Below are 18,885 nucleotides of genomic sequence, written 5' to 3' on the forward strand. Positions count from 1 at the left end.
CTCGTCTTGGAGCGTCAACACCCAGTCTTCTACCTCTCTCTGAGTGCGGTCCATCGTTATCTGTTCGTTACGTTGCGGCTAATTTTAGCTTAAATTTACACGCTTGTTTCACGCGTGATGCGAGTGCGAGTGATATATCAAAAATCAGTAAACAAGCAAAATTTTGACTTTACTAGCCGACGGTAGGCTTAACAAAGGGCATTCAATGTTGTAATTACCGAAAGACTCTTTGCTCGTTATTACCCAATACAATGATCCTGCCTATCAGGCGCACTAACTGTTTGTTAGCGCGGCTGTGTTGGTTAGTCTCTAAGATATTATAACAAGCGTCTATATGCGTAATCACCGATGCCTGTGGCTAACAATATTTAAAAAACACATTTTCGTTGAGACAACACGATATCAAATAAAATTATTAATTTGAGTTTCTTTTGTTTGAAAGTTGCCGGTGTTAGTTTTCCCCGGGCCAACGGGTACAATGTTTATTTGCGGCAACTTTCAAAACTTATTGGTGTTTACGCTTTGTTAAGAGTCGTTCGGTCTCACTCGCATGCGCTTACAGCGACTGTTTACAATTTATCGTCGCGGCGGGCCTTCGCAAGCTAACTAACAGAGAGGCTATGTTTACTATGTGGCTTTTAATACAAAGTGCGCACAACAACACTTTGATTGCCACCTAAGTCGCTGGTTGACTGAGCGCTAGGTCAATGTTTAGAACCGGCGTTTTGAACAATCATAAATTCAAAATCATAATCATGGGTTTGGCGCCATGTAACGGGGTGGATACCGTTTAATTAATTTATTCGCGCGATCGTACTGAAGAGCGCGCGTAATTACATACGTCAAATACAAAAATCGGAGAGCAGGAGGGAACGGGTGTCAGTCAACCAACTATCTACTACCGTAAAATAAATATCCCGGAGATCTATTCAATATCGCAGGCGAGAACCTTTATTATCTCTTATTATTACACTATGTTCGGCCCACGTGTTTATGTTTACATCTCGCGCGCACGACAACAACATCCAGTGTCGGATCGCTCGCCGCTCATAGTTCGCTGAGTTATTACATGCACGCTTTTTGTCGAATACGAGAGATTAGTTATTTAGTAATTCTATCACGATCGCGAAATTAAGCTGGCCAGCTTACCTTTTTAACAGTCGTACGAAGAACGAAAGAACAGGTCGCACTCTCGTTGCGGTAAAGTCTGTCTTTGTCGCGTCGAGGGACCTCGCGCTTTTCGGTTTCGCCCTCGATGGCGAAAATCCTCATTCGCACACTCTCGCACGCACTCAGCTCCTTTAGGCTATCTTCTTGATTCGCCTTCGCACTCCAAGGAAAAACTCAGGGAAAACGTCGAAAGACTATATGGCACGGCTCTGCGATCGGGTTCTAATCCTCGGTTTGCGGCTCTCTGTATCGGTAGTTAATCCTGCACTGGTTCGTTTTCAATCGCGCGCGTTACATCTCGTCGCGTGCCGAATTACCTCATTACAATTTTCGTCTACCGGTAGGTGCTGCCCCCGCAGGCAGCCACTCGGTTAGGCTATTAGCGCTAATACGACGTTTACTGTCACAATATATGAGTTAGATATATATGATATAGATATAGATGAGTTAGATATATATGATATAGATATAGATGAGTTAGATATATATGATATAGATATAGATGAGTTAGATATATATGATATAGATATAGATGAGTTAGATATAAATGATATAGATATAGATGAGCTCAATTACCGCTCTTATTTAATTTTCTCGTGCACGACGGGTTGCTATTTTACAGTAGGAAAAGGGACAAATCAAACTGGACCGTTACAGGTCGGAAAATATCTGCTGTGAAGTGGTTGTGAACCAGTAAATGCATCTTTAAAAAAAATATTCTATTATGAACTTGTTGTCCAATCTGTTTAAACAAGGTTTGATTCTAAATTGCCCGAACTAGAATCTATTTTGTCTATAAAAATATATGCTTAATGGTTGACAAAGTTCTGTTGTGCCTGCAGGTACTGTTAATAGGATAATATAATCGTTCTGTTAGGTTTTAAGTAACTACTTAAATGATCTGCTGATTCTCCAGTCCAAGTATCAGTTAGTATTTTATTCCATGTATGGTATTAAGCACTCTATTATCCACTTTCTAACGTGTTCCTTCGTTAATTTACCAGATGTACTGCAAACTACAACCAAATTACGCGGTTTATTCTGTACTACTGCTTGGTGAACTTTCGGTTTAAATTCGTTACCAGTAGTTTCCAGTAAATATATTAATATAGGGGACAAAAGTTTACCAGATGCTGTAATTAATAGCTTAATTGTATATGAATGAGTTGTATTAACAATGCTTATTACTAATAGTAAAGTACCTTTTTCACCTTGATTACTTAAAGTTGGGATAGTCAGGATTACTGAAATAATAATCTAAATATAAATGATATTGAATCAACTTTCTAGGTAAGACCGACGATAGTAACTTTTGAACCATCAAAAGTACTACACGGCTTCCTAAAGCACAATGTGCAAGTTTAGCTTCTTCACTAGAAAAATAAATATTTAACCTTTACGCCTACATATATCGCAGTTCAAGAAATATCTTTCGAGACTAGCAACTCCCCATTTTGTGATTTCCCAAAGTTCAGGTTTGTTTTAATAAACTGTTGTAAAATTGTACAGCCAAGAAATTTTACCATCACCTGATCTACAGATAGCGCGGTAAAAAAAGCACCAAATTACTGTAGATTTTTTCTAAAAATATGAAGCACTTTACGAACTATTTTCTGGTTTATTTATTTTCATTTAGATTTTACTTTCATACATTTATTACGAGTCATTGCTAAAAAAACGGCTGAACAGGCAAGAAGTAGACCTATGGACTAATAGTCTTTGTATGATTTTATTTGATTAAAAGTTGTTAAAACGAATATTCATATAAAAAGATCCAAGTTATTTTTTGTAAACTGGATACCATTCAAAACTGTATATTCAAAAATATAATTCTTTATTTCCTAGGAAAAAAAAGGTTGAAACAATTTTTCGTAAATTATGTAACATTTGTTTTGTACGATCAGTTATTATAATGTCAGTATTAAGGAATTCATTATATTTTTTTTTCGTCAAGCCAATCATAATACTCTAGTTCTAATTTTATTTCATTTTCTGTGTAACTATCTGATATTTGACGATATGAGATCTTACATATTTCTTCAAAGCTATTTGGATATAAAGGTTCTGAATCAGAAAAAAAAATCTAAAATCTCGAGAATCATTTGTGACTGGAACATAAGTAGCATTATACTCCAGCATTATACATTTCTTGTTTAAAAGTATTCTTTTGAAAAACCAGCATGGTCAGATTTCATAACAAAATCTAGATTATATTGAAGTATTTTATTATTCGTAAGTTATAAGTGGGCAGACTTGCACTCTTTAATATCAGTTCTTCCACTTAAATGCTTCCTAGTTATAAATTTCGTTACTTTTCTTGAAGAAATAAAAAGTGGAAATTTTTAATTTATAATGAAACGAGGTTTGCTTTAAATTTATTCAATCCAATTTGTCTTGCTTCTTCAATAGCCTATTGACGAAGATCAATATCATGAAACGGTACAAATCTTCCTCTTGCTTCAGTTAATCGATTCTTTATAGATTATTCTAGTACGTACATGTACAATGAAAATTTTTCAATGTTTTTACGTATATTTTAAACCTATTTATATGCATAGGTTGTAAGCGAGGATATAATCTTTGAATGGTAGCAAATTTCAAATTTTTTACATCTTTTAATTCAATAATTTTTCTCATAGTTACTTTTAAAAGGAAGTTCTTTTAAAACAAAAGTCTTAACCAACGGTTTCTATTTTTCTTTTCTTTGGTGTATGTTTCGAGGTAAATGATGGTTCTGAAGAGTCTATTGTAACTGTCCGGTCTGATTTATCTTTTTCTCCGGTTTCCAGTGCGCAACAGAAACCCGTCACACATTCGAAAACTGAGAAAAAGCGATAACAAAATTACGATGCTACTTCTCTAACACGCGTGAATGTGTTAGGGCAATTGATTAAAATCAAGACCATATAAGGAGCGTGATGTCACCTCTTTTTCTTTTTGAATTTCGTGCATAAATTGTATTTCGGACTTAATAGGAAATGAAAGAATAACAGAGGAAGTAACAAATAAAAAATCACTTAGGAGACATATCAAATATTGTGACGAGAGGGCCGTGTGCCGGTTTCTCGTCTGCGTTTCTCCCTCCTCCACTCGGCAAGGCGTGGTGGCCAACGTTGGGCGCATTAAAGTATGGCCTTTTTGTTTTAGCGCCGAGGACGGGTCAGCGCAATTGAGCGCAGAAAATTGAAGAGCGCGGAGAGAGTGAGAAAGAAAGAGAGAGAGAGAGAGAGCGAACATTAGGCCTATGCAGGGATAGGCAGGCGCGCGACGCGTGACCGATAAGCGACGCGTTGCGTGCCGCCTAACTAATAGGTCAGGTAGGGCGAGGAGCGAGCGTCACTGAGCGGCCGCGAGACGAGCGTTAGAAAAAGTGCGTGCGCGAAGCCAGTATAGTCGTGAGAGAGTGCAGAGAGTGCAGTTTTTTTGGGGATAGCTGAAAGGAAAGCCAACTCCACCGGCAACAGCTTTGTCTGCGACCACAGCTAGCCCCACCTGCAAGGAGAGCCAACATCGCCTGCCGATACATCGGCTGCAGATACTTGGCCAGCAATAATAGCCAACATCCAGCAGCAATTTGATCAGCAGCGACGACTGGTACTTCTCGCGGCAGCACGTCGATCGAAATTCACGAAGTTGCGAAGAGCCTTGGATAAAAAGTCAAGCCTTCTTTCTTAATCTCCTTCTCTCTCTCTCTCCCTCTGGTAAGGGTTATAAGTGTACGATTGAACAAAGGTAGCTAGGCGCTCACGCGCCAGTTACCTAAGGTTTGCGTCTAATCGTAATCGCGTCATTGAGGTGGTAAGCGAGCGTCGGTATTGTCTAGGCATTTATTTGCCAGAGAATACCGGGGATTTATTTTATATTAGTAATAAGAATGTACATCCGTGTGTAAATAGTTAGAGATAGGTTTTCTTTGTCTAGCGAGTTTATTGAGGGAATGAGTCAACGGCGTAGGTGCATAAGTTTAGGATATTTCTGTATTCGATGCTAAGTGTTTATTGATTAAAGTAATGTTTTTTTTAGTTGCGCGTATTGTTTAGCTAATATTGTATTTTTAGGTATTTTTAATAATAAGATTACTAGTTCGTTTAGATAAAGGTGTTGCGTACTAATAAATTTATTTATGACCTGTCCTCTCTTTTCTCCCTCAATTGTCATGAGTGAAAGTGCCTCACTTACCCCGCAAAAGAATTGGTGACAAGGAGAAAATTTTGTCACAATATAATTTTGGCTCCAAAGAAGAAATTCTGTCACCAGGCAAAACTTCCTCGGAATTATATATTTCTTTAATATATATTTCTTTAATATATATTTCTTTAATTATTATTAGTGTAATTTTTTGCACAGAGTTATATCGTATAGTAATACGTATAAATAATAAGTAGTAAATAAAATGATACAATGCCTGTCAATGCAACTGTTGTAATAACATTATTATCGAGAACCTTCAATTCGAACCATGATGGAGAAATTAAGTTTACAGTTAATGAAAGAGAAAGTTATAATGGCAGAAATAATAATGCAATGCGTAATAAATTTTGATATTCATGTAGAAAAAGAAACAACACTATATTTTTACGATAATAATGAAGTTATTGCAAAAGGTATTGTGACGTCGGGGTCACTCTCAGGTACGCTTGGAGTAAGCGTAAACTCAGGGTTGCTCTGATTTGGCTATCGTGTAACACATTAGCCGGGACGAGCAATATTATGGCGTTAAGAAAACTGTATGCTAGCGCGGGATGGAATAACCAAATGTTATTACGAACATACCAGACTCACGCTTAATGTGTTCTTAAGGGACTTTAATGAAAATTCACCAGACTCACGCTTAATGAATTTCCAAAAAAAAGGGCGGATTGCTTAAAGAAAGAAAAGGATAGCCAGATATAAGATTTTACTTACTTTTATTTTTTTCTAATTACTTATTATTAAGGCCGCGCTCTCTCTGCTCTTTGGCCTCTCTCTCTATATATTCGGAATATACTTGGGTGGCTTCTTAATTGAATGTTGGCCGACTTTTTCTTCTTTGATGCTTCCTCCAGCACTCACTCACTGGTAATCACTTCTTGTTAGGTAATAATCACTTCCTGGTGCCCACTCCACACTGCCCTCCAGTCTTGTACAGAGCTTTTTATAAGCAGTGGGTGGTTGGGTGGAAATCCCTTTCCTCAGGCCCATGAAGTGATAACGGCCAAATTTTGTATTGGTGGGAAATTTTCTAATCATATCTAGGGTTTCTTTATTGGTCTGTGGGCGTGAATTTTCAGAGAGAGAAAGGGCGGTCCCCTTTTAACTTGGGCCTTTTTCTCCAGAGATGGCTCTCGGAGTGCCACTTTTAAGAGCAAGAGTAACGCTAAAGTTTATAATTACTTATACAAAATCGTACTAAACTTAATTAATTATAATGATACATAGTGATTATTATAAACATTCAGAAAAATCCAAACCTTTTACGATTTATTATAAAATACATTATTGTTCTATATATTGGTTATTCGGTGACAAAAAGATGCGCATTATAATAGCTTACAAAATTGATGAAAATCTATTTAATATTACGGATATTCTCTTAAAATTCGGTGGGAAAAAAAAGATAGATTGCATTTTTATGGTCCCCTTCCATTATCAGCGTGATAGCACTTCACGATGTATACGCGATGATCGTAGGCTCCTATTAACACATGTGCGTGGGACAAAGTAGGATAGAGCGTTGATTGTAAGGCCGAGTACGCAGGCTCGGGCCACTATAAACACTTTATCTCGAACGCGTTTTCATCGTGGGAAATCAGGAAGGTTCCCACTCCGTTCGTCATATTTAATAATTAAATTTAAAAAAAACTAAGTTACGGCTAGCCGTCACAGTATTGAATACAAAGAAAAGGAAACGACTGAATATATTCCAGAAGTAATGAATTGTTCATATAAGTAGAAAAATGTAGACTTTAAATATAAAGAAGAAGCAGTTAAGTAGTAGTTAAGTGGAAGAAGTAAGCCTTACTCGTTAAATATTGTACGGAATAGGTATAGACAAGTAAGTAGCGAGAAATAATTGCGACGATGGAAACAGCAAGTTAAAACAAGGGGGAGGGGTAACAGACACAAAAATTACTCAAAAAAATTTCGGAACACGTTTTAAATAACTTAAAAGAAGCCAATACATCAAAACTGATTATTCATGATATTGATTTGATAATATGAGCTTTACAAAAGAAAACTAAAATAGATATGTCTTCATTTAAAGTATCACATTCAGGAAATTAAATAAAAAATACAATATTGTATCTCGAAAAATTACTAAATTTATTACATTGATGAAAATTAATGAAATAGAAGATAAGTATAAATCTTTTAGAGATGAAGTCCGACAGGCGCTTACGAAATATGATGCAGAAAACGTATTTAATTCTGATCAGAGTGGATTTAATTTGAATATTCGCACTGGTAGAACATTGACTTCTGAAGAAATTAAGGAGATACTATACATAGAACAATCACTATCATCATTAACACGCAGCTATATTATTTACCCTACTATATCAGTAGAGGCTAAATTGCTTTCGCCTTTGTTTTTAGTATTGAAAGAGGCAAGTGGAGATTTTGGACCCCGGGTTAGGTAAAATCTATTTACTCCAGAAAATATATTAATACGAGCTTCGAAATCCTGAAAGCTTTCTAAGAAACTTTTTCAGATGTGGTTGAGAGAAGTATTTCTGAAAATCTTATCTGTTCTACTTTTATATTCCTGAAGTGGTCAATACCAGAGTACTGTACAAGAAGTTGTACCAAAAGAGGTTTGAATTAATTTAAAACTAACGTCAATACCACCGGGTACAACTAAAATTAAGACCCTAGATGTTTACAGATTTTGCTTCTGGAAAAATTTTAGATATAAGAAAATTATCAGATATAATTATTTTATTTATTATGATGTCAGTTTACATGAAAGAAATAATATCATAAAAATGCAGTCTGTCGTGCATAATCAATATTCATCTCTAAGATTCTATAATACTTTTATATATTCATGGTTTAATATGGTTCAATAGTGAATACTTAACTAACATATCTGTAGAATTTCATTATCCTGTTAAATTTTGCTTCAATACAACAACAAATCCCGTGTGTAGCTATCAGGATAATATTGGAATTACAACTTCTGGCTGGTGTAAACAGTTTTAAATCATTTTTTTTCATAGTATCTTTATATCAAAAATTATAAATCATAGAAATAATATATAAAAGAGCCGTTATTATCAACAATTTCAAATATTCAATCTATAGAACAAGTTGTACTCTACAAAAATTATTATACTGTTATAAAGAATGTATATCAAAATAAAAAATAATTCTTATGAAATTAACAATAAGAATAATTTTAATTGTTTTTTTTTCAAAATTACTGCAGGCATAAAGTTATTTATTAATTGATAATCTTGATCCCTGATGAAAATAAACAATTAACCCTTAACTGCTATGTGGGGTAGATTTACCCTAGACAATTTTATACAATAAATAAAATTTATTTATCTTTTTTTTTCAACAATTTTTTTCAGTGTGTGTAACATTGAAAATTGTTAACCTGAATATTTTTTTTGTAGTAAAAGGTTTGAAATATACTAGAAAAAATTTTCATAGGAAAATATTTAAAATTCTCTGATTTATTCGATTTTTTTCGGGCTGGGTTAGATTTTTAAAATCTAACACGATCTTTTTGTTTGATATTATTTGTAAAAACGTCAAGTAAAAGGTCTATTTTAGGAAATAGCCCAGAGCGACGAGTGTGAGACCGTGCAAAAGACGCAAACAAGAAGTTTAGTACAATGAATCCGTTAAAGTAAATAAAGACGCGAGCTAGGACATAATGAGAAATGGAATAATTGATAGGTACTCAAAAATAGCTTTATGTATTAAAAATAAGAAAGAATAGAGGAAATGCGTCGCGCGAGAAAAAAACATGCGCGTTTACGAGAAGCATGACTTATGGTCACCGTACACACTGCTCGACTTCGAACCTTCGGTCGAAATTCGAAGACGCGTTGTAACGAAAGCTAGTTCGTTATTAACTTTTAAGGTGGGCAAGTGAGGCGCACTCGCTCATAGTAATCGAGACGGGAAGGGGGAAAAAGGTAAAGAAAGGAAAATGATTAGGGAATTATATACACAACAAAAATTTGCACTCAAATCAACTCTAATTCTAATCAAATCAAAGTCAAATTACACTTAAACTTCAAAACAGAACAACCGCGAAAAGAACAAACCGCATTATCTACTTATTACCAGCTTTACAAATCTTAACCTAATAAACACAAGGTGTTGTGAACACCTCTTAACACTCTAGAATACAACGGTATTTTTAACACCTATTACAATAGAGAACAAAGAACAAATTAACTAACTAATCGCGCTTACAAACCTATACGATATACAACATGCGTCGCCCGGCAGAAAACCGGCTTGAGGATGAACCGACTTAGCCTACTTAAACTAAAAGAGAAAGCTACTCGACGAGGGATCGCCTGGACGATTTTCTATTTGAACAATTTATGACGCCGACCGTAATTAGGGCAGGTAGCCGGCGTGTACACTACCTATCTAACCCTTACAATTACGCACTGTACCATACCGCTGAAAAAAGAGAGAGAGAGAGAGAGCAAAAGAGAGAGAGAGAGAGAGAGAGCAAAAGAGAGAGAGAGAGAGAGAGAGAAAGAGAAATTAGATTGCGAGCCTTGACCTTTAATGCAGGAACGGGAGGCCTGGCTGCGCCCTGCGGACGATGTTGCTGGCCGTCGCTGGGCAACTCCTGCCGATTTCTCCGGGTAGCGTCCCGAGCAGATGCTGGAACAAGGCACTCGTCCTCTTCATCTCGGTCTTCCTCGGCTCCTCGGCGGCGTGTGCGTTCGGCTGACCCTTTGTCCTCAACTGCACTTTCAACTTTTCACCGCTAACCGTCTACCGTCTTAATTTCCGATCGACTGGAAAACCCTCTGACTGACTGCTCGACTGACTATCGTCTGTGTCGATCGTTTTTTCTTCCGCGATCGACAGCTTCTTCCTCGTTCTTTCTCTCCCCACTTAACCTACTTATTAGGCGGCGCGCGACCAATGCGCTAATTGGTTCGCGACGCGCGCCTGCCTAATCTTGCCTCGGGCCAGCACACCCCTAACTCGCTCTCTCTCTTTCTAACACCTCTATACTCTGTCGTCAGCGTAATAGCTTCGGGTCGGCTCGGCCTCGCTCGGCAATCTCCGTTGGCTGAAACAAAGACCATGCATTAGGCGCATTCTTAAATGCGCCTAACGCTGGTCACCGTGCTTTGCCGAGAGAGAGGGGAATTGGGGAAAATACCAACGAGAACAAGCGTAACGCTTGCTCTTGACACAGCGTAAAAAAAATCAACTATTGCTTTCGGGTCTGGGCATCATCACGCGGCACGACAAAATTGTGAAAATGAATCTACAGCTGAGTAACTGATTAGTTTTAGCTTGCGGTTAGGATAAGTTTGTGGCAAATCTAGAAACGAGCGGTTTACGACAAATTCATTGTAGTCGATTATGAGAGAGGAGAGACATACAAGTGTGATCTTCGCTGTAGCGTGTGAGAGCATGGATGAGAAACGAAGTTGCGATGATGTACACTGGGGCGGCTTGTCGCGGACTCGCGATATCGAGTTAGCGGTACTACTCTCGGTGCTCAAGCTTGACCCATGGACGTGTACAAGCGCGGTATGCGTTACGTGGTCGTGAAATCAAAGATTCGCGGAGCTTGCTGCCCGAAAGCTGCAGACCCCGTGTGAAGTTCAGTCTAGGTCGTGTGGGTCATAATATCTTACTCAATAAGTTCCGGACAAGGCAAGAATAAGGACTTGTTCCTAGAACCAGTAGGTTGGCGAGCGAGAGCGAACGAGAGAGTCGGAGGGCGGGAGAACGGGAATGCGATAAACGTGCCAGCATACCTGCGAAGTCTAAAAACACGTGTACACAGTGGGACGGTGTTAGCGACGAGGCTGCCAAGAAAATTTGGCTGCATGTGACATGGTACTAAAAAGAAAGGCACTTTACATTCATACTTCGACGAGGCGAGTTGTGCCTACCTTTACATTTATGCGCGCTATCGTGAGTTTAGATTAGGTCTCGTTGTAAAATAGCGGCATTTTCCTCACACGGTGAGGTTTTTTATGCCAGCTATTAGTTTTAACATCTAATTTGTACACCGATTTTTATTGAAAAAAATTATATTAAAATTCAGTCTACTTGTCTTGAACACCTTTTGCGCACAATTGCTTTTTTTTTTCTTGAGGAGAGTCTAAATTCATTTACCGACGACTGACGGAAATCAGCCAAGTGTGGGACTCAGTAGTTTAGGCCACCAATACAACATATCTCTCCTTGTTCGCAATGCAACCATTCCAGAACTGTTTATCACATTACTTCAGACTGGGCGGCTGTCATTGCGTGTCCAAGCACACGTTCATCCCTTTAATACTCATTCATTCCCAAATAGGCTCTGAAGTTTTCTCATTCATTCAATTTTCCAAGCATCCATCTGTCTTTTTGTATCGTAACACATTCGTTTCGTACAGCACGATCTTACGCGATGCGTCGGCTGTTGTCAACATCACGTTCGTCATATCTTCTGGCGTAATCGGCGCTAATTCTGTCTCTAGTCTCAATCTTTGCTCGGCCCAACGATCGCACATGAAAAACGTTTGAGCTGAGCCAGATGTGTGTCGCGGGCCGTTATTACGGCTGCTACGTCGTCAGCGTAGGCGACCAGACCGTGTCCGGAGACATGTCGAGCTTTATTAGTCCGTGGTACGGTACGTTCCAGAGGTCGGGACCCAGCATGGATCTTTGTGCCACCCCCGCTGTAATTTTCCGATACTTCTGTCCTTCCGTCGTTTCGTAGTCAGTTTTCGGTCCTTTAAGTAATCCTTTAAGACTCTTAGAAGGTAGGCGGGTATCTGAAAGCCGTCTACTGCTCTCAGAATATTCACCCACCTAGCAGAGTTAAAGGCGTTCTTTACGTCTAATGTTACTAGGAGCATTATTGGTCTGGCTCCGTAGCAAATCTCGTTCATTCTGTTAACTACCTATCTTACGTCTGTGATTGCTCCTATCGTTGAGCATCCTTTCCGGAAGTCGTGTTGTCGGTCCGATAGGTCGCCAGCGGCTTGCACCGCCGTGTTTAGTCTTGTATAATTAGCCGGTATAATAACAGTTCGTATAATTTCCTGGTCATATTGAGGAGGCTCAAGGGCCTAAACGAAGTCGGCTTGTCGAAGTCTCTCTTGCCTTTGCCAATGAGTACCAGCCTCGCGTTTTTCCAGAGTTTACTGAAAACACCCGCTGTGAGGCACCCACTGTATAATTGTAAGAATATGTCGGACCGTCGAGTCGCTACATACCGTAGCAGTTCACCCGGTATACCGTCTGGTCCAGGAGCCTTGTTCATCTTCAGCAAGGTTGTCGCTCGTATGAGCTCTTCCCTTATAAAGCAAGGACATTCTATTTCTTCGTCCGTGTTCATATTATCGATTTTGTCAGGATGCGTTGGAAAAAGAACCTCAACTATCTTTTCCATTGTCCTAACGTTGTCCTAGCATTGTCTCCGGTGGAGCTCGGATGCCTAGTTTCCGGGTCACGATTTTGTAACCCATCCCCCACGGGTCCGAGTCCACCTCGTCTGTCAGTCGTGTCCAGCATTGTGGTTTGTTGTCCGTTATAGTTTGTCTCAGCCTTTTTCTGGCAAATTTGTATGCCTGTGAGGCTTCTTCGTCATGTCTGTTTCTTTGTCTTTGTGCCTGTCTACGTCGCCACTGACATTCGCGTCTGGTGTATGCAATTTCTTGCGTCCACCAGTACATCTGTCGTCGTTCGCGTCCGTATCGTTTTTTCGGCATCGTACCTTCGCATAGGTGACGGAGGTATTTTTCCGACTCCTCAGCTAACTGCTCCGCCGGGTCACGGTCCGTACCACTTCGAGTGGTTTTCGTAAAAGGCTTTGCGTTTTGCAGTAATCTGTCGAGTTCTTTTCTGTCCAGGTGTTTCGTGTCCCATCGTAGAGGGGGTAACACGTTACCTCTTCGTCTATTCGTATTTTCGTCTGTCACTTCAAAGATGATGTACTGGTGATCACTGGCTGTATATTCCTCGATCACTTTCCATCCATTATTCCATCCATTATTGTTACACTATTAACTTTACAGACTAATCCAATAGAAAGTCGACACATTTTAATTAATTAAAATTTTTATTTCAAAATTCATAATTATATTTCGGTTTTCTGAATGGAAAATGTGTTTGAAAAGAGTCGTTTACCTAAAAAAATAAACGGACGCAGTTTTACGACCTTTCCAGTAGATTACTCATGTGGCAAACAAGAGGAGTCGAGTGCACATTTGCCGGATGCATTGAATTTTTGGAAGAGTAAAAAAGCGAACTATTCAAACAGAAATTTTATTAATTATGTAAAATTAAACAATAGGCGATAGTGTTGTCAGAAAAATCTTCTCTTGTTTCAAACTCGAGTCGTACGTCTACAGGCACACTTTTGTTTTGTTTTGAACAATCTATCACGATTAACGGTAATTTCTCGATGATTTTTATTTATTAAGAACTGGTTCATTTTCTTTTCCGTAATATGAACTTTGAAAGTTAGGGTACATATTATAAAATACTGCTATGCTGATTTCGTTCAATATTTAGATTAAAATATCCACATGGATATGATTGTAAATTGAGAAATAGTTTTACATTACTAATTGTAACGAAAGCTCCTTCGTTAACCATTATTTAAAGGTGGGCAAGTGAGGCGCACTCGCTCATAGCAATTGAGGCGGGAAGGGGGAAGAGGTAAACAAATAAAAATGGTTAATCAATTATACACACATAACACAAATTCGCATTTTAACAAATCTAATTAAACCAAATAAAAATTACATTACACTCAAACTTCGCAATACCGTACATTAACAAACCGCATAATCATAAGCCGCATTACACATACTCTTAACCTAATAAACACAACGACGTTATTAACACCTATTACAAGAGAGAACAAATTAACTAAATAATCGCGCCTACAAATCTATAGAAAACACAACGCACGTCGCCCGGCAGATGATCGCCTTAAGGCCTTAAGACCGACTTAAGCTATTTAGCTAAAAGAGAAAGTCACCCGGCGAGAGATCGCCTGGACGATTCCTCTTTGCGCGATTTATTACCCGACCGTCATTAGGGCATGTAGGCGGCGTGTGCACGCCTTGTTACCCACCTAATATTAAAATTACGCACAGTGCCGTCGATGAAGAGAGAGAGAAAAAGAGAGAGATTAAATTGCATGCTGGAGCGGGAGTCCTGGCTGCACCCTGCGCATGGTGTTGCAGGTCGTTGCTCGGCAACTCCTGCCGGCTTCCTGGGTAGTGTCCCGAGTAGATGCTGGGCCAAATCATCTTCTCCTCTCGGTTTCTGTTCGGCCCTTTGTCCTCAGCTGAACTTCTGACTCTTCACCGCTGGCCGTCCACCGTCTTGCTCCGATCGCCTCGGAAAACCTTCTGAGTCTGCCCTCGACTTACTACCGTCTGTGTCGCGTTTTTGCTCACGACCTACAGTTTCTTCGTCGATCTTTTCTCTCCCCACTTGACCTACTTATTAAGCGGCGCGCGACCAATGCGCTAATTGGTTCGAAACGCGCGCCCCCGACTATTTCTTTCTCCCTCTCTCTCTCTCTAACATCTCTATACTCTTTGTCGCCAGCGTAACAGCTTTGGACCTGCTCGGCCCCGCTCGGCAATCTCCGTCAGCTGAAATAGAGACCATGCATTAGACGCATTCTTAAATGAGTGAGAGGGACGGTTGCAATCACGACGCTCTCAGGAAGCTCGATTATGGTCCGCTTAGCAAAAACATAGATGATGCACATAGTGCACCATATGGCCAGCCACGAGGCTGGCCAGGTCACTTTGTGCAAAAATCTTTTGTCAAAGCGGTGGACAGTAATTGTCTTCCTCAACAGAGAACGGAGACTTCTCAAACAAACAATTCGTTGTTTTTGGGAGAGGACGTCGTAAACTTCTCTTTCCTGTACGGGCATATGCAAATGCAAATGCTGAAGTACAAAATGCGTCACCGATTGCCCTCGACAAGCAACTAATGCTAGTCGACCCGAAGTGAATGCAATGTGTATTCAAACGAAGACTTGCAATCACAAGTGCGGATGTGTGTACCTTCACGTGGTGGGACTGAAAACGCTGTTTCAGTAAAGAAACAGTAGGCAAAACACACAACGCTTGCCCCTAGAGCAAAAGGCCAATCGGCCAAACAAAAGAAATAACACGGAACATGACAACACGTGGTGAGGTGCGGTCTGTAAACGCCAAACACATTCAATGCGGAGTCTACCACACCCCAAGAGCTCAACTTGAGCCCAGAAAAGCCAAAATCCAGGATTCACTTGAGGGGAAATCTCTCGGGATTGTGATACCGCGCGCCCTCTTAGAGGACGGGAGACCGCTTCGGGAGCTAGTTGCAGAGGACCAATGGTCCCGGCAATCCGAATTTAATTCGGGCAGATAAGAAATTACTCCCTATCGACTGGCAATCGGTAAGTGCCACTATTGTGGGTAAAGAGTCGCGGTTGTGGTCATAGCAGCCACCCAAAGTTCTTTGCCTCGAGCTCCGGGAGTAAGGTTCGACACCTTTGTGTGAGAAAACATAATTTGAACGCTAATTTCGAACGCTAAAACACCTGATTTGAGCCTGGATCTCGGAAATTGATTCGAATGAGTGGCATGACTGGCACGAATATTGAAAACTGCCTGGGGAGTCGCCTTGTCGGCTAGGCAAGACCCCGCCCCTGACCCAAGTCAGAAAATATTAATCGAAAGAGCAGAGATCAATATCAGCGAGTCATAAAAGCCTTCCATAGAAAGCGAAATCCGAGACTCGGGCAAACATCAGGATACAACCTTGTCGAATAACGGACACCCACCAGCGTGAGCGGGGATGACCGAAACGCAATGGGAAGATGTGCCTTGGTACGTCGAAGCGATGGACCTGTGAGTCGTGGGGGTGGGGAACATCCCACCCTGCGTACCTTAATACAGGTACGCAGGGTGGGATGTTCTTCGAACGCGAGCCCAGGAGGGGAGACTTAGCTGGTTGATCGTCTTAGGAATTTCCTCTGGCTGTCCTGGCTGAGTCTCTCTTCTGACATCCAAATTTGGGTTGGCCTCTGCGGGGTAGTGGTACCAGGTCAAGCAAATCTCGTAAGATTTGTATGCCGCGTGCTTTCCGACGCGGTAGACGTTGGGACAACTAGAGTCCCGTCGCGCCCAAACCGAGGGTCAAGCCTTTAGTTCCGCTCTCCTTGAGCGTTGAACCGTAAAAAGATCGGTACTCCTTTCGAGGAGGTTGCCGCCTTAGATAAAAAAAGGTTCCGACTCGCGGTGTGCGTCAGGAATGTCGTAACAAACTTGACTTCCGTATCTCCAGTGTGTTTGAAAGCGAAGGAGTGAAAGACAGTGAGCTATGCTAACCTATTGACGCCCAGAGAGAGGGGTTACTAATGTTTGATTACGCTGCGCCACCCTCAAAGCGGAAAAGTATGAACAACACACATACATTAACTGTCGAGTGAGAGGGGAACTTGGAAAAATTCCGACGAGAACAAGCACAACGCTTGCTTTAATCACATAATATTACAATGATCAAATCTGCTTACGTTAGTCCCGGTTCATTTTTTCATCAAGTTTGAAAGGCTAAATAATGAAGGTATATTTTTTTAATTGATTTGATGTCTTCACACTCCGAACATGCTTTGATGTGCGTGGTGATTTCGCATAATCGTATAATTCCCAAGTGCGATAGCTCATATTGATGACGATCAATTTGATTAAACAGTCTGATTTTTTTTCTATCGACTACTACTACATATGGTATTAAGCATTCAATTTTATTCAAACTAATATTAATTTTTTCCAGAAGTATTTACGTCTTATAAAGTGGTAGATGTAGTTATGACAGCATTCAAATCATTTCTTGATATTGTGATGAAAGCTCATGTTTGACATTCACTACGATTTTCCGATAATCTCTAGCAAATCCTAACAGCATACTAAGGGGTATAGTAAGGTCAAAATGACCTAAGTCCTTTGTAAGCGCCACTTCTTTGTCGCTAGTCCAGCCAGCATTTCCGGCAATTAAACTTTGACTTGGATTGAGTGATAACCAATTCTATATAAAACTCATTAAGCCAACATTTTTAGCTTTATCTATTTCAATATCATTTATCGCATATCATATATCCCTAAACAAATAACAGATGGCGTTATTAACCATTTTACTTTTTTTTACTGCATCACCATTTTCCTTAGTTAATCGACCACATATATGAATTATACTAGGTTATAGAAGTAAGGATAAATCCTGATGTTGAATTCCTATACGTACTTCACCATTATTATGTTTGAAAGAATAAGGTTAATGTTTGAACTTTACAATGAGCTATCGACTTCTCAAAAATGACACCTGAATGAATGTTTAGAATTTCGTCCATTTTGCTGTAAACAACACACTAATTGCAAGATACTTTCTACCACGTCGACGATTTTAGATAACTTTTAGTTTTAAACTTTTTAGGAATTGAATATTGCGAGGTTCAGCGTTGGGATACTATACCTCGTTCTTGACTAATCACTGTCTGACATTTTTGTCCAATCTTAACATTCTTGTTGTTGTATACAATATCTGTTATGAAAATAAAGCTTTTATATGCAATTGTACAGAGATAATTTCTCCAGGCAAATTTACTGGTTACTAATACGTAACAATGCTTTTCACAGCGACTGAAAAGATAAATGACGTGTGAATGAAGTTCTATAATCGTATGTCCAGGAGGTAAAGCTGAAAAAAATTCATGTATAGTATGGACTTTACGTTCGTTTACATATGCACCCGTGGTAATATTACACTCTAAGCGAAAAGTGTTCACTTTTAGTATAGTCACTGGTAAATCAGAACTATGCAATTCGTTTGGGACAAGTTCACGTGAAGTCAAGATTTTAAAATCGATTTGATAGAATCCTTCGGTTCAAAATTTATTTTGCGACTGCATATGATAACACTAGATAGAGTGTTGTTATTTGATTTCGGACTATCTGATATAACTTTCAGTATTAAGACTTCTCTAAGAAAACTTTCTATATCTTCTATCTTATAACTATCAGTTGGTAAAATGAATTCTTCTTGACCGTCAATATAAAATGTATTACTACTAATGTCAATGTTTAGTATTGAATTGAATGTCGGTAACTCTACTAGACCAAGTACATAATTTTTGTTTGGTATTAGTTTAATTGGCAGAAAATGTATAAGCTTCTTTTAATTCATTTTGAGCGGCCTCTACCCACAGTTTTTCGAATTGGTAAAATACGTGGTATATGTATTTTACTTCTACCTTCCATCTTTTTTACCGCTTTTTCAGCACCCTTTATAGCAGACCGAATAACTAAAAGCAAACGGTTGCTAGGTACAGTACTTCTCGTAATAGTTTTTAAGATTACTTTCGACGATGTAATTTGTTTTTTACTATTTCTACAATTCTTTGGCGATTGCTGTTCTTTGATATCTTTACCTCGTTTCTTTACACGTTACTGCTACCGATTTTTTAGATATTTTGATTTCCATACAAAATTTATTTTTCGTTTGCATAAT

The sequence above is a fragment of the Phymastichus coffea genome, unplaced genomic scaffold (genome assembly GCF_024137745.1).
Source record: "Phymastichus coffea isolate CEN01 unplaced genomic scaffold, Cenicafe_Pcof_1.1 PCOF00073, whole genome shotgun sequence".
Taxonomy (NCBI): domain Eukaryota; kingdom Metazoa; phylum Arthropoda; class Insecta; order Hymenoptera; family Eulophidae; genus Phymastichus; species Phymastichus coffea.